At 49.9% G+C, this 16,252-nt stretch overlaps 1 pseudogene across 1 annotated transcript in view; it reads right to left on the bottom strand.

Annotated features, from left to right (window-relative positions):
• Positions 1–16,252, bottom strand: part of LOC308467665 (inositol polyphosphate 5-phosphatase OCRL-like) — a 51,143-nt pseudogene that overhangs the window by 32,053 nt on the left and 2,838 nt on the right. The window contains exons 2-4 of the transcript in view: positions 3,849–3,976; positions 3,563–3,766; positions 1,847–2,029 (exon numbers count right to left, since the gene is read on the bottom strand). The product of the transcript in view is annotated as an inositol polyphosphate 5-phosphatase OCRL-like (transcript). The remainder of the gene's footprint in view (positions 1–1,846; positions 2,030–3,562; positions 3,767–3,848; positions 3,977–16,252) is intronic.

Here is a 16,252-nt window from a genome sequence, read left to right as displayed (position 1 = left end):
TAAAACACCTTAGCAAAGAGGTGGAGGTCAAGGAGCTAGATGTCCAGTACTACCTCGGGATCCAGGTGGAAAGAGAAGAGGACGGCTCATTTCTTCTCAGCCAAAGACAGAAGATCCACGAGCTAATTGAGCACATGCAGATGCAAGACGCACATCCAGTTGCTACACCGATGGCTACTGACTTCCTGAAGAATCAGCAGGATTCGAAGCAGTTGCCAGACAACAATGACTACAGAAGCAGAATACGTTGCAGCAACAGAAGCCTGCAGAGAGATCGCCTGGCTTGATCAACTCATAAAGGACTTTGGGTTGGTGAGAAAAGGGCCTGTCAGCTTGCTGGAGGACAATCAAAGTTGCCTGAAGCTGACGCAGAGTGAGAAGTTCCTGGCCAGAACAAAACACATTGGGGTTAAATACCACTACATACGCCAGATGATCCAGGATGGACTTGTGGAACTATCCTACTGCAGCACCCAAGAGATGACTGCTGACATCCTGACAAAACCCCTACCAAGAGAGAGTTTCCAGAATCTATGTGTCAAGCTGGGACTCTGGGTGGTTGAATAAAGTTGTTTATGTTTTGTATATGTTGTATTGCCTGAGAAGGGGTATGTGGGATGTAAACACAGGAGCAGTCAATGACAACATTCCTAGAGTGTACATGTTAGAACATGGGGAGGGATGTCAGTCCAGCAAGCAGGTAAACTTCCTGGGACGGACGCCCTCCGCATGTGACCAGAGGTGGGTGTGGCCTCACCTGTGCAGGTAATGGTAAAAGCACAGGGCAGGCAGCCACTCTCTCTCTCTCTCTCTCTCTCTCTCTCTCTCTCTCTCTCTCTGCCATCTTCCTTCGATGAGGAAACATCCAAGGATGCCCTCTTGGCTCTCAGCCAAGAGAGGACGGGACTATTTTACTACAAGATAGATTCTGAGTGTATTTTACCTTTTTAAGCGGTCTGCCTTCTGGGATCATATTCTGAACAGAACGTGAGTAAACTCTTTTATACTTTTATAAAGACTGTGTTGTGTCTTGTATTTTAAGAGGGAACAAAAGGGGAAATCACCAGAGTAATTATTATAGAGGTTCTAGCGAACCTGTGCAAGCGTTACCGTTGCGAACTTAAAGGGGAATGTCTATAAACTCTGCTGATATTTTGGGAACTTGTTAGCACAAGTTGGATTAAGATATAATCCCACAATATATCCTCTCCTGCACCCCAGAACATTCCCACAGGGACGACGACGCTGAGCCGTCAGAGGGAGAAGAGGGAGCAGACTGTGAGCAAGAGGAGGCGTTGGAAACTGAAGAGGCAGGAGGGCAGGAAGATTCTGTGGCAAACAGCAGTCCAGAATCCGAGGCAGAAGTGGAGGCTGGAGGCGGGGGTCAAGAAGCAGAGATCAGGCAGGCTGCTGAAGAAGCCAGGGGGTCTCCCCATCCTGCTGCGATCAGCTCCCCTCCCTGCTGGTCTCCCAGAACACAGAGAAATTAAGAGCATGGAGCAAAGACAGGCAAGGTGTCAGTCTCAGGTTGCTTGGGAAGGACCAGGGGGAGGAGGAGACTTCAGAGAGTGGTGGGAGGGTAGCAACCTTCAGCCTTCACAACTACCTCACTGGGGCAAGACCTGTTGGGAAAGGTTTCTGTGATCACGAGGCCTGCACGGTTTGGGTTTCTTTGAATAAAGAATGTTGGCTTCTTTTGAATAAAACACCACTGACACCAGGTGTTTTTTCTTGCTGACCTCCTCCTCCTCCTCCTCCTCCTCCTCCTCCTCCTCCTCCTCCTCCTCCTCCCTCCAGCTCCTGACAGCTGTCTGGCTGCTGAAGAAATGGGTGGGGTTGGACTTACTTTCTTGTACTTGGATTTGGAACGCAAAGCCTTTTCCACAGCTGTCAGCCACTCTTGCTCCTTTGTCGAGTCCAAGTAGAAGAAAGCCTCTGTGCTCAGGTCCAGCTCCTGGAACCGAATGCCCAAGTGCCAAAGAGAAGGATGTGGAACTGCAGGAATAGGACTCCAATCGGAACAGACGGGCTGGTTAAATATGCAAAGACAACAGGAGTGTGCAAGGGCAGGCAAGATCAGGACCAAGAACAAACAAGTAATACCAGCCACTTCTTCCTCAGCTTAGCTATTCTGGGCTCCAAAGGAGCTTTGCTAATGAAAGAAAAAAAGCTTTTTCCTTGTATTTTTTAAAATGTGTGAGCCAGCCTGATATCTAAGCACTATCCCAGTAGCCACAGGCAACCAGAAATTCTTCGAAGGCAAGTGAGTTGGTTGATCTCTCCATTCTTCCTTCACCTGGCAACCTGGTTTCCAGGCTGGCTTTCCGGGAGCAGAAAACCACTTCTCAGATCTGCTGTGCCAAGCTGGTTTGCTAGAAGATTACCCCGTAACACCCTTGTCCTCTTTGCAAATCTCCTAAATGGCTAGCCTTCTGTGTTTCCATGCTGGCCATGAAGGAATGGGCATTCCCGACTCTGAAAACAGCACAGAAATACAGCCTGTCTAGTAAAGGGGTAAAAAGAGCAAGCTAAACAGCCTCTGTAAAACAGTAGCATCTGAAGCTGCTAACCACATACTGATAAACATATCATAAAAGCAGACATGAAAAACAAATGGCCACTGGGTACTACTAACAGTGGGACACGGGTGGCGCTGTGGGTTAAACCACAGAGCCTAGGACTTGCAGATCAGAAGGTCGGTGGTTCGAATCCCCACGACGGGGTGAGCTCCCGTTGCTCGGTCCCTGCTCCTGCCACCCTAGCAGTTCGAAAGCACGTTCAAGTGCAAGTAGATCAATAGGTGCCGCTCCGGCGGGAAGGTAAACGGCGTTTCCGTGCGCAGCTCTGGTTCGCCAGAAGCGGCTTAGTCCAGCTGGCCACATGACCCGGAAGCTGCACGCCGGCTCCCTCGGCCAATAAAGTGAGATGAGCGCCGCAACCCCAGAGTCGGCCACGACTGGACCTAATGGTCAGGGGTCCCTTTACCTTTACCTTACTACTAACAGTACGAGGAAATAACCAAAGCAAAAACTTTGTTTGAAGTAGTAAGCTTAGCATTATAAGGATGACCCACACCAAGTGTTGGGGGGGGGGGGTCACACCTCCCTGTCCTCCAGCACAGCTTTTAGGAGGAGTTCCAAAGGTTTTGCTTCAGTTTTGGATTAACTGCATCTTGTCACAATGTCTGAAGCTGCACAAACTGCTTCATTTGAACCATGGCTCATTGAAACAAGCCAACTTCCAATCGTGGGTTTACAAAGCTGGTAAAATTAACCACCATAGGATCTGGACACACCAAACTGTGGTTAATTTAAAATCCAAGTGGAAGCTTCCCAATAGGCTTGGGGTGGGGGAGAGGTGTGCAAACCTGGAGGAGAGGCTGCCGTCCTGCTCATAAAATGAAGCCACGGTTCAGTATGTGGCACCAAGGAAAATTGCCCACCACAACTAATACTTTCCATTACCCACCCATGTGGCCTGAGTGAACAGGACAGACTTTGCCTGGCACCCAACAATAAAGCTGTCATGTAGATGTCGCTTTCTCCAGCCCCAACTCTGATACAGGTTCCACTGGTCTTTGCACTTTTGCATGATCTGACCTGAAATTCTGGGTGTTGACATATTCCTTCTCTCTCTTGGCGAGGACGTGCTTGATGAGTCCCTCTCTCTGTCCGGACTGCGGATGTGTGGAAGGCACAAAGAGCTGGCGCATAGTGTGGGTCATTGGGGTTGCTTCTTGCTCATGCTCTCCTTGTCACGGATACGCCTCAGGGAGATGAGAACAGAGCTCAAGTAGTACATAAAAGCAAGGAGGCGGGAGGGCACAGTACACCTCTAAGGCAACTTACAGCCTGCTTGGTGGCAGCGGTGGGGGTGGAGGCTCCCGGCGGGCACTCATTTGCTGATTCTGCAGGTTTCTTTCCTTCTCCATGAAGTTATCCTCGAATCCCAGAATTCCGGAGAGAGGAAAAGACTTCTGAGGTTAGAGAGGCTTCAGAACCGTTTGGGGAGGTTTCGGGAAAGGAACTTAGAAAATACTTAACTGCAGGAAAATGTTCCTGCCTCCCCACAGCACCACATTTGCCGGACAATTGCCTCTCAGCTTATGCACGTTTAGGAAGGATTGTGGAGGCAACAGGTCCTCCCCTCAAGGCCTTTTCCTCTAAAGGAGGTAGACTGGTCTTCTCCAATCCTCTGGCCACTGCTGAGTTTTCCAAACTTGCTGGCATATTGCGTGTAGCACCTTAACAGCATCATCTTTAACAAAATTTAATAGTTCAGCTGGAATATCATCACTTCCACTGGCCTTGTTATTAGCAGTGCTTTCTAAGGCCCATTTGACTTTGCTCTCCAGGATGTCAGGCTCAAGGTCAGCAACCACACTACCTGGGGTGTATGAGACATCCATATCTTTCTGGTATAATTCCTCTGTGTATACTTGCCACCTCTTCTTGATGTCTTCTGCTTCTGTTAGGTTCTTTCCACCTTTGTCCTTTATTATGGTAATCGTTGTATGAAATGTTCCTTTCATAGCTCCAGTTTTCTTGAACAGATCTCTGGTTCTTCCCATTCTGTTGTTTTCCTCTATTTCTTTGCATTGCTCGTTTAAGAAGGCCCTCTTGTCTCTCCTTGCTATTTTTTGGAAATCTGCATTCAATTTCCTGTATCTTTCACTATCTCCCTCGCATTTTGCTTGCCTTCTCCAAGTCCACCTTTCCTTTTGAAGCAAAATGTCCTTGAAATGGGGGAGAAATGCCCTGCATGAAGTCTTGGGTTTGCAATTTGGGAGAGGGAAGACTGTCTGTGGCGCTGGGGAGCGGGCAGGCTGGCGAGGCCCCCTAGATCTAGAGGCCCTAGGCTTCTGCCTACTTAGCCTATACATAAATCCGGCCCTGCCTATGTCACAGTGAGCACAGGCCCATCGATCACGTGCAAGGCATTCTGCGTGTTGGGAAGGAGCCTCCTGTTCTGGGCCAGGTGGAAGAGTGACACCAGCAGAAGACTGGGTGGTGGGGTCGAAGCTGATCCCGGGGAGCACGTGAGGAGTCAAGGCTTCCCGCATGAAGGCCTCGCTTCCCCTAGAAGTCCCTGCCTCCTGGTCTGTGTTCGCTTTCTTCTTCAGGTACAGCGCCAGCATGTTCTGGATGGTGCACCTGCTTTCGGGGGAGAGCTTGTCGAACTGGTCCACACTAGAAGAATAGCCATGAGACGGGTGAGACTCCTGCAAGGCGTCCCCAAAGTCAGGGGAACATAAGCGCATTTGAAGAGCCTTGCTGGGTCAGGCCAAGGCCCATTCAGTCTGACATCCTGTTGGCATGTAGTTGGTCCACCACAATTGCAAGATTATTGCATCCTTCAGGAATGGTGTGTCCAGCTCCATCTGAGTCATCATCCAGGCACGCTGTGGAGCTGCCTGGATGAGAGATGGGCATCTTCGGCCAGTCAGGGGTGAAGAGCTGGCAAGATCCCCTGTACTGAGCAGAAAAGCAAACTCTTTGGCCTCCGAGATCTCTCCCAACTCTCAGCAGCCCTCACTGTGAGCCGTACTAGAGGAATTTTGTCCTGCTTTTGCTGAGCTACAACACAGGAGCGCACCCCCAGCTGGCCATGATGTGGTAACCCTGGCGAAGCATTGCAGAGCAACTGAGAAAGCAGAATGATGTTTGCGTGGACAGTCCATTAGAAAGCTGCACTATTATTGCATCGAGAGCACTTTGCAGAATACGGCCCCCCTCCAGGCAAAAACATCCGTCTGGAGGCACAGTAGCTTTCATTTCGGAGGTTGTGGTTTTACATCTTCCTATTTATTTATTTATTTATTTGTTCGAAATTATTTATTTATTTCATAAAACTTATACACTACCAGATGGTAAGAAACATCAAAGCCGTTTACAGAAAGATAAAACCATAAAATCAGGAAAAACCTACAGTACATTAAACGCTGAAGAAGTGAATACCAGAATAGATCAGAACTCACTCCCAAGGTAAGGGGAAGAGACATGGCTAAGATGGCAGGACAGCTTACTCTATGGTGTTAACCCCTTCATGCACTAATTAGACTGAAGCATGTTGGTTATATGAGACTGGTTATCCCGCACAACATGCTCTCACGCAACCCATGCCCTCCAACTGAAAACCCATTTCCTGGACAATATCAACATTGTGTTTTGTGCCTGTGAACTGCACAGTGAATATTTTTATTAGAAAAGAAAACAGCCTGGTGTTCCAGCTTCTCAAAGTTGTTTTATTCAGTGCGCTGCTACAGCTTGTCACACCCAAATCCTCCAAAGGAATCTGCCAAAGTGCTTTTCCAGGCAAAAGGGGGCAGAGGGAGAGAAACCAAGAACCTCAAATTCACTAGACCAGGGATGGGGAATTGTGTGGCCCTCTAGATGTTGTTGGATTCCATCACCCCTGACCCTCGGCCATGCTGGCTGAGGCAGAAGGCCATTGGATCTGGCAATATCTGGGAGCCCACAAGATTCCCAGCCTCCGCCCTAGACAAACAACCAAGCACTCAGCTGTGAGGCACGCCTCTTACCAGAGGGAGGGTCACTCCAGAGGCAGCTGTGGCATGAGGGTGCTGGATCATGCCTTTGTGGGCACATCTGAGGATTAAAGAGGACCCCCTAGGAAGCATGCTTGGAGATCTTCCTTACCACGTGGCTCTCTGGCAAAAACACAACAGTACTAACAGCCATATGGAACCACACCTCAAAGGTGGATCAAACTTCCCAGATCCTGTAGCCTACATCAGGAGGAAGACTGGGGCAGAGGGGCCTAGAGTGGGAGTCAGAGCTGCTCTTAGGGCTGCATGTCTGAAGCATGGGCAGAAATCTTTGGGTGTGAGGTTGCATGGGGCTGTCTCCTTGTGTTTTGGTGATGCCAAGCCGCCAGCCAGCCAGAGGCAGGCAACCAACTGGCTCCAGGGGCAAGCTCCTTTGCAAAGCCAGTCTAACTTCACCAAATCCAATGACAGAGTGACCATTCGGCCCGTGTTCTGCTTCGCTGTGAAATTGCGTGTGTTCCTCAACCCAGAGAACCTCTTTTTCAACGTCAAGCTGGTCTAAGGAAGAAAAGCATAAGAGTTAGTCTTGAATCCCCACACACATGTGCTGGGAGATGCCTGCACACCGCACATGTAAAGCACATCTCCCACCCACACCCAAAAAGTCCTGGGAACAATGGTTTGTTAAGGGTGCTGGGAATCGTAGCACTGTGAAAGGAAAACTAAGGTTCTTAGGATTCTTTGGAGGGGGTGGAATGTTGAATACACAGCAGCCACATGGACGGACGGACGGACACACACACACACACACACACACACACACACACACACACACCAGCATAGCTTCAACTTTTAGCACAAAAAGTCTTCAGCCAGATGTCATGCAACCCTTTGGCAGGGGCAACTTATCATTTTATTGATTTTCCATAACAAACAATTAAAAAGGCGGACAATCTTGCAAAGGAGTGTTGCTATTTAAACTGCTGGTGTGACGTAGGAACCCGAACAAAGAAAAGGAACAAACTACTCAGAGTCTGCTTCCAATTGCCCTTGTTCTCCACCTCCCTCTATCCTAATCAGCCGCAAACAAGAGTTCAGATTTGAAAGCCTTGTTATCACCTCATTCCCTTCAATTAGCCAGCTGCTCTGGCAGATGACATCAGTTCCTTCCCGCTCCCAATATTCCTGCTCCTAACCTGGTTAGCCATAGCCCGGAAGCTGAATCTCAGGGGAACGCCTTTGGGCTGGGAAGGGCTCATCTTTTCTGGGCCTCTTCTCCCCATCAGGAAGGGGTGCTTGGCTCCTGGCCTGTGAAATGCGCTCAAAATTTAAAGGTGCCTTCTTTCCAGGGAGCCAAGGAAGAAGGGTGGAATTTGTTATACCCCAAAACCTTCCCACGTCAGAGATGCAGGAGTTGCGTCACCTCCAACTTCCTCAGGAATGAAGCAGCTACGAAAAATGAAAAATCCCACCTGGGAACGGTTTCTGAGAGAGCAACAGCAGAAGACCCAGACTCTGGCAAGATGAGCATTTGCCCAGTGGATTCTGGCCGGTCCGTGAGGGCAGACAGGGGATGGCTGCGGTGGCCGCCAGCCCCTTCCCACTCCATCTCAGATACAAAACGCATTGGCTCTGCCACTCCTTGGCTCTGGCGCCACCTACTGTTGGCCTCCTTGCATTCCACCCTACCAGTCCCAATGAGCACCATCCACCCCTGAATTGGTCCAGAGGCACAGAGCAGGAGTTAGGTGATCTTGCGCCCCGGCAAAACCGTCCAGATTGCGCCCCCAGCCACGGAAGTTAGCTCTTCTTTCCTCCGCTCCTCCAACCCCCCCCCCCACCTATTCAATTCACCCTGGAACTACAAGTATCGAAAAGTACAATGTTAGAGGTTTCCCCCCACCCCATAGCAATATAATTGGATTCAGCTAGCTGGTCAGTCTACTTTCGGTTTCACTCCTGGCTCCTGGCAGATAGCAGAGGAAGCGAACCAATAGTCACGTTCATCTGTACTGGCTCAGTATGCCCTATTCTGACAGATGCTGCCTTTCATAGTCACGCCCAAGAGCCTTTCCGCTCCAGAGATCCGGGGCTGAACCCGGGATCTGCACGCCAAGGCTGGAGTGCCAGCTGGCCACGTTGGGCGCCTGCCTGGAGAGTGGAAGCCGGGGGTTCAAGGGACATCGTGCTGCTCCTGGCAACCCCCACCCAACCCGACGTCCTCCTCCGCCTGAATCCCGCTTCCCCTGGGACGCACTTCCCATCCTGGAGCGGCTGGGGTGGGAGCGCTCCCCACCCCCCTTTCCAGACTCTCCTCGTTCTTCTTCTTCATGCCTCGGGTGTTTTCCTGAGTGTATCTTCAGAACAACCCTCTGTGAGGGAGGCTAAGCTGGCCCAAGCTAGCTCAGCCAAGTTGCCAAGGCCAGCATTTAAGACCACGCACCCTTTCCCCTCAGATGATAAAGCCGGGATGAGTCATGCTAGCAGCCCGTGGCCTTGATGGGCTTTGAGGCAGCCCAGCCCCCTTCTCTGCAAGCAGGCTGCCTCCGGGGAGGACCAGCACTTTTCTGACGGGACAGAAGCGCACGACTTCCCCCTCCCACTTGCCGCCCGCCCCAGACTTTCTCCGGCGGCTCAGTTTAGCGGCTCATCCCAGGTGGGAATTCGGGTGGCGCTGCTTGCAGAAGGAGAAGTGGCTGGCGCTAGCGGACACTCCCATTGTTCTTCTCAGGTAGGACTTGCGGGATCCAGACGAACGTTTTACCAAAAAGTATGGCTTGACTACTGATTTCCCATTTAAAGGAAGGCAAAACGACCGAAGTTTGGCGGACAGGTGAAAAAAACCATGAATTACATTTATAGTTCTGTGAGATGCAAAGGAAAGCTTGCTTTTTAAACTTGCATTTTACAGCTTGTTGCTTGGTGCGGTTAACGGAATGGGGATATTGAGAAAGAAGAGACTTGGAATTAGAAGGTTAGGATTTAAGGTAAGGTTACCAGATTTTTTTTCAAAGAATCCGGGGGCACTTTTTTTTCCCCAAAAGAGAAACAAATGTTATTTTTTTAAAAATCATTTTTTTTTAAAAATAAGAAGTAATACCTTCTCTTCTGGGTCTCCTCTGTCACGTGGCCTTCCTCTGGGCCCCAGCCTGATCTCTTGGAGTGCTATCTGCCGTGAAGTAGGCTCAGGTCGGGCCTGGGCTCGGCCCTGTGTCCTTGCCCTCCTGGTGCTCTCCTACCTCTCTTCCTCAGCGGCCGCAAGGTTGGGGCTCCCCTCTTTTTTCTCCTTCCTCTTTCTCTCTCTTCCTTCTCCTTCTCCCTGGGTTGGCTCCGGGGTTTTTACTGGCCCTGGAGTGCCGCTGGGCAGTCGGCCACGTGGCCAGGTGCTCTCGCTCCCGCCTCGATTTGGGTCCGGGGGGTGTGTGTCAGCGGTTCCCCCAGTTGACGCGCCGGGCATCCCTGGTTCCCCCTCGGCAGTGGCAGCGCAGGCGGCAGTCTCAGCAGCCCGGAGCCAGCCTGGTAGTGCACTTGGCTCTGGCTGGCTTCAGGAGCTGCTCATTGCCGTGGCACCCGCCATTTTGCCTCGCCGGAAGTCCCCATATGGTGTGTCTTGTGCCGTTGAACCAATCACGCAACATTCCTTCCCTACTAATAAATCTACAACACTTAACATATAAATCTGGGGGCCTTATATGAAATCCGGGGACATTCCGGGGACGGATTTTGTTGGGGACAGATTTGTAAATCCGGGGACTGTCCCCGGGAGACAGGGACATCTGGCAATCATTCCGTAATAGGGCTTCTCCTGCCTTTGCCAGTATGTCAGCCTTCTCAGCCTCCTTAAAGAGGGCGTTCAGAAGCACTTGTACGTCTGGCCATATGGGATTGTGAGTGGAGAAGGTGGCGCAGTCTGGATGAGTCCCTCTGTCTTGCTCTTTGGTCACTGTGACCGAGCACCATTTGGGGCCGATCAGGATCTATGGGGAAGGGGATCCACCCAGAAGTTGTGGAGGGAACGGGAAGAGAAGCTTGGTCAAGAGACTGGCTTATGTCAGAAGGAGGCCTGACTGCATCCTTGGCGAAGCCCAGGGCAGGGCAGGAAGGCAGCATTGCCCAGCGGGAAGGCATTTGGAGGCAAATCATCAGCAAGGAGCAGAAAATCCCCTCCCCTTCCCTCAAGAAGACTGAAGAATCTCTAGTCGGCACTCAGGTGAGTTCAGCATCCCAGGTCTCTGGGGTGTTCCTGTCCATTACAAAGCTGACTCGAGGCTCCGTCAACTGAGCCCCTACACTCCTTGCGTACATGAAAGGGGCACAGAAAGGATGGGAGGCAGCCTTTTCCTGGAGCCGTCTTACCTGCAGCAGTTCACTCTTCATCAGCTCACAGGCAGAGGTACCTGGCCTCCCCCGAGGCAATTGAGCGAGATACTGTTTTTTACCGTCCGTCTGCGACTCCCGGCAGGCTAGGTAAACAAACCGGCGATCCTCCTCAAACGTGAGCAGGACACACCCTCCTCCTTCTCTCCCTCCCTGCACTCCCCCAGGGAGGGGAAATGAGACAGACAGGAGTCCTTTCTACATGTTTTATTCCTGTCTGTCAACAGTACATAGAAATGTGACTGCACCCTTCAGTCTCCATCAGAAGAGACACACACTCCTCCCCTGTACTTCCAGTACAGATCATATGACACACTGAGCTAACATCCGCTGCTCAGTACAGAGAATAGGCTCCACCTTTTCTCCAACAGTACATCTGCACTGTTTTGCATTCCAGCCATCTGGAGCTGGCTTTTGCCTTGGTGCTTTTTCCCAACATCCTCCCCCAAAAGCATCAATTGGCAAAACATGATCCAGAGAAGAGAACAAACAGTTGTTATACATATAACAGTCCCCTGTTGTTTCAGTTCCACCCTTGGAACTCCCCACCACTGGTTTCACCAGTGTACCTCTCTGGTTGTCTGGCTTCCAAGGAATGAGTGCTTCTGCATTACCTTGGCTAGCTACCCTCTGTTGTGTCTTTGTCTCTGACTTAGACACTGCTTCAACCTGCTTTGAGTTGTTAACAATAGCAACACATGCAACAGCTAAGTTAGCAAACTCTTTTGAGTACCTCTTTGGTGGTACACCCTTTGTAACTCTCCCAGACCTGCGTATGAGGTTCTGATCCTCTGTGCTCACTGGTTCAACCTTTGGACTTTGTTGAGAACCAGTAGCAATCAGTGGTTCTTCCTTCATCTGTGAAGGTCTATCCATTGTGTGAGATTTTCTCTCAATGACTGTTACAACTGAACTCTCTGAGCTATCAGTGTCATCATCATCAGTACCACTGTAATCTGTGACATCAGAAAAATCATCATCATCTGAATCGCCACCTGTGGGAAATGTTTGTACTACACGCTCTTGCTTTGGAGCACTCTCTAGAAACTTTGTGAGAATCACCTGACCAGATTCAGACAAAATTACTCTGTAGAGACCTTTTTCATATCCCACAAAAATGCCTCTGGCATTCTTTACTCCACCTGGAGCTTCTGTTCTCACATGAGACCCGAAAACCTTAAAATAGGCAACAGAAGGTTTTCTATTGAACAGCTTCTCAAAAGGAGAACATCCCAACTCTGTTGAGACTTTTCTCAACCACACATGAAGATAGGACGCTAGCGATTCGGCCCAATATTCATGTGGCAAATGTGAACTCAGCAATTGCGCATTCATCCCCTTTTGCAATTCTTTGTTCACTCTAACACAGACCCCCCTGTTCCACGCTTCTTGCGAAACTGCCACTTTGTGGTCTATCCCTTTTCCATCTAGGAACTTCTGAAACTTCTGTAACAGAAAAACTTGTTTGTCATCTGTGAAAAGACAATCAATGTTAGCATCATGCATATTTTTAACCTTGTCACAAAACTCCTGAAACTTTTCTAAAGTTTCTTGCGGTTTCTCCATCATATAAACCCACGAATAATTAGTGAAACAATCCACACACACAAGGTAAAATCGTGCACCGCCTCTAGATGGTTCTAGAGGACCAATCACATCAGCATACACCCGCTGAAATGCTCTGTCGACCTTCGTCACCTTCCTGGTGCTCACACTGGTCACATCTGCAAGAGAGATTTCGTTAGGATCAGAAGAATTACATTTCATGTAATCACTTTGATCAAAAGTCAACAAATACAGTCCATCTTTCTCTCTGGCAGTAAGAAACAGTTCTCCATCTTTGTAGATCTTGCAGCTTTTAGCATCATAGGACAGTTTCAGTCCTTTCTTTGCAATCTGCGACACGCTCAGCAGATTAAATCTCAGTTCTGGAACCAGGTAAACATCGCTTATAGTCAAGTTCAGACTCTCAAGATACACAGTCCCAATTCCAGTCGCTTCCAACTCCTGACCGTTGGCCTGTTTCACAACGAAGCTTTGCTTCTTCAACGTCGAAAATAGTCCTCTGTGCGGGCACAAATGTTTTGTACAGCCCGTGTCGATTATGAACGAGTTCCCAACATCTGGCGTGGTTCCTTTCGCCATCATAGCCTTTGCAGGTTTCACCTGGCACTTGGTACGGCTTTTGCCTGACGCCTCAGGCTTCGTAGAGCTGCTCTTTGCTCCTCTTGACTGGCGCGGCTTCTTACAGTTTCGCTGTAGATGCCCAGTCTGTCCACAATTGTAGCATCGGACAGCACTCAATGCTACATCATGCTCCCTAGTAGCATCAGCAGTGGGGGAATTAGAACTCTGTTCTTCCCTCCCCCTGTCTTTTTCTTGCAGTGCAGCAAGTCTGTCGTGTTCATTCAGGACCACAGCACAAACTCTCTCTGCGGTCAGCTGCGCGGCCGGTAGGGAACCAAGCTGACTGGCAACAACCTTGTAGGTGCGGCTAAGGCTGTTTATCATCATGAAGCAAAACACTTCCTCCTGAAGACGGAAATTGCGTTCCACCATCTGTTGACGCAGAAACTTCATTTCTGTTAGGTGCGCTTGAACATCTCCATCAGGCGCAAGTCTCAGATTGGTCAATTTCTCAAAATACAGCAACGCTGAAGAACCAGCATCTCTCTGATGCGTTGTACGCAGCGTGTCCCAAACCTCTTTCGCATTTTCTAAATGCTGAACATGCACCAACTGATCATCTGAGACACACAGAATTATAGCAGTCCTGGCCCTCACATTCTGTGACTCCCAACCTCTGGTTGGTGCTGCAGGGATGGGGTTTTCAATTACATCAAAAAGCCTCTGATTCTGCAGCAGGGCCTTCATCTTTACAGACCAAGATGAATAATTATCATTGGTTAAGGGAGGTGGGCAAGGCAAACCTCCCCCTTTCTTGGCATCCATCTTGAAGCCAAGCCTCCAGCTCACACTGTCAAACAAACTGTAAAATCCAACAGTTGTTTTTCCTTTCTCACGCAGCAAACTGCAAGTTGTTTACGGTCTTTTGCACCTGGCAGCTAAACTCTGGCTGCTATGAAAGTCCCTTCCAAGGGCTCGTAAACCTTATAGCCAAAACATTCTCTTGTTTTGTTTCGCTTTCCCAGGCTCACAGTCCAGCCCCTCTGCCAGTAAATTTCCAACTTTCCGTTACTTAGCAACAATGCATTCCAATAGGACTTCTTATCTTAACCACAAAAATTTGTGGAATGCAGGCCTCTTCTCCCGGAGCTTTTGTTTTCTTTGAAACGCAGCTCCGTGAACCAGGGAATTAATCTTCCTGCGTTCACACTTTTAGCCCGAAATGCAGCAGCATACCTTGAACTCCGTTGCTTGGAAAACACCTCTTCTTTCCTCCAGCTGTCTGTGGAGCCTCTGGCTTCTTTCAGACGCTTGCTTTCCTCCTTGGAGCAGAGGAGGACAATCCACCAGCCTCTCATGCAGATGTCCGATGAATCGCAACCATCCTCTGCTACCATATGTTAGTATCTTCATCAGCTCACAGGCAGAGGTACCTGGCCTCCCCCGAGGCAATTGAGCGAGATACTGTTTTTTACCGTCCGTCTGCGACTCCCGGCAGGCTAGGTAAACAAACCGGCGATCCTCCTCAAACGTGAGCAGGACACACCCTCCTTCTCTCCCTCCCTGCACTCCCCCAGGGAGGGGAAATGAGACAGACAGGAGTCCTTTCTACATGTTTTATTCCTGTCTGTCAACAGTACATAGAAATGTGACTGCACCCTTCAGTCTCCATCAGAAGAGACACACACTCCTCCCCTGTACTTCCAGTACAGATCATATGACACACTGAGCTAACATCCGGTGCTCAGTACAGAGAATAGGCTCCACCTTTTCTCCAACAGTACATCTGCACTGTTTTGCATTCCAGCCATCTGGAGCTGGCTTTTGCCTTGGTGCTTTTTCCCAACACCTTTTCCTCCATCACCTGGATGATCCTCTCAAGAGAGGAGAGTTTCCTGCAGAGTCTGGCCAGCTGCTCACCCCTTCTCCCTGCAATCTCCTTCTCCACCTCTTCCACATGATTCAGCAGACACTTTTCTTCTTCTTCTTCCAGGAACTGGCGCAGTTGTCTCAACTACTCCACAGTCTTCAGCCTCTCCGGTTCTGAGGAGGTCGGAGTGAGGAAGATGGTCAGCCTTCAAAACATCAGCAAGAGAATTAGGATTTGAATTGAACTGCTTCCACCCTCTCAGCTCACAAGTCCTCAGGCTTCTCCTTGACTGCTTTTCACATAATAAACAACAATGGGAAATAAATTCCATTTAGCTGCATTCAAAGGTGAACTTACCTAATTCGCAATTCTTGGGAAAATATGGAGACCAAAACAGCAATCTGTTGAAATTCACACCTCTGAATTTCTCAAGGTTGACCCAGCCAGGTAATGTTCACAAAAAATGTATTTACGAGGGTAAAGCACGTATCAAAATCTTCATACGAGAAGGTAGCCACCCTAGCATTTGATTCATTTTCAGAATAATAAATAAATAACAAACCGATATGGAGAAAGGAGAAATGGGGAGAAGTTGAAATGGGCAGATTTCCCCCTCCCTCCTCAGTCCGGACTTGCTTCTTGAAGTGCTTGTTCCCTCACTAGTAAGAATAGGGACACTTCCAAGGAGGTCTTTGCTTTCCTTGTCCAGGTCTGCTTGATAGGCCAGAATTTCCCCTCTCTCTTTCCTCCGAATCGCCAGGCGGCGACAAAGAGAGGAGATGAATATTCTACTGGCTTCTTGGGTCCAGTGGCCTTGCTATAATAGGAAAGTAATTGACTGGAGGAAAGAAAAGTACAGAGGTTTTCAACCTTTTGGGGTCCACGGCTCCCTGGACCAACTCCCTTCTTTCTGTGGCACCCCTGGGGGGCTCAGGAGACCAGTTAGGTCCCCCCTTGCTTGCCTCCCCTCCCCCTTTCTCGAACAGCCTCCCTTGCGGAGTGCTCTCTCAGCCTCGTCTCTTCTCCCCTCTCCTTAGGAGTCCTCCTCTTGGTCTCTGAGCTGCCCCCGCTGCCCCCCAGGGGCCTGGGACTTGCCTGTCCATTCCCAACAGCAAGGGCCCCTCGCCAGTTGGCTTGCTTCCTCTGAGGCCGCCTCAGCTCCTGGCAACCCACACCCCCTGGCCAGCCCCAGAGGCACCATTCTCTGGGGGAGAACAGCTGGGCAAGCCTTGGGGAGGCAGAGATGGCATCCGAGGAGGGAGGGAAGGAAAGAGGGACAGAGGCCAGTGTCTCCCGCGGCACCCCTGACCATCATTCAAGGCACCCCAGCTGCCACAGCACACTGCTTGAAAACCACTGCAGAACTGGGA

The sequence above is a fragment of the Podarcis pityusensis genome (assembly GCF_964106645.2).
Source record: "Podarcis pityusensis genome assembly, chromosome: W".
Lineage (NCBI taxonomy): Eukaryota > Metazoa > Chordata > Lepidosauria > Squamata > Lacertidae > Podarcis > Podarcis pityusensis.
Note: the sequence above shows the minus strand (reverse complement) of the source record. Positions and strands in the feature narration are given on the sequence as shown.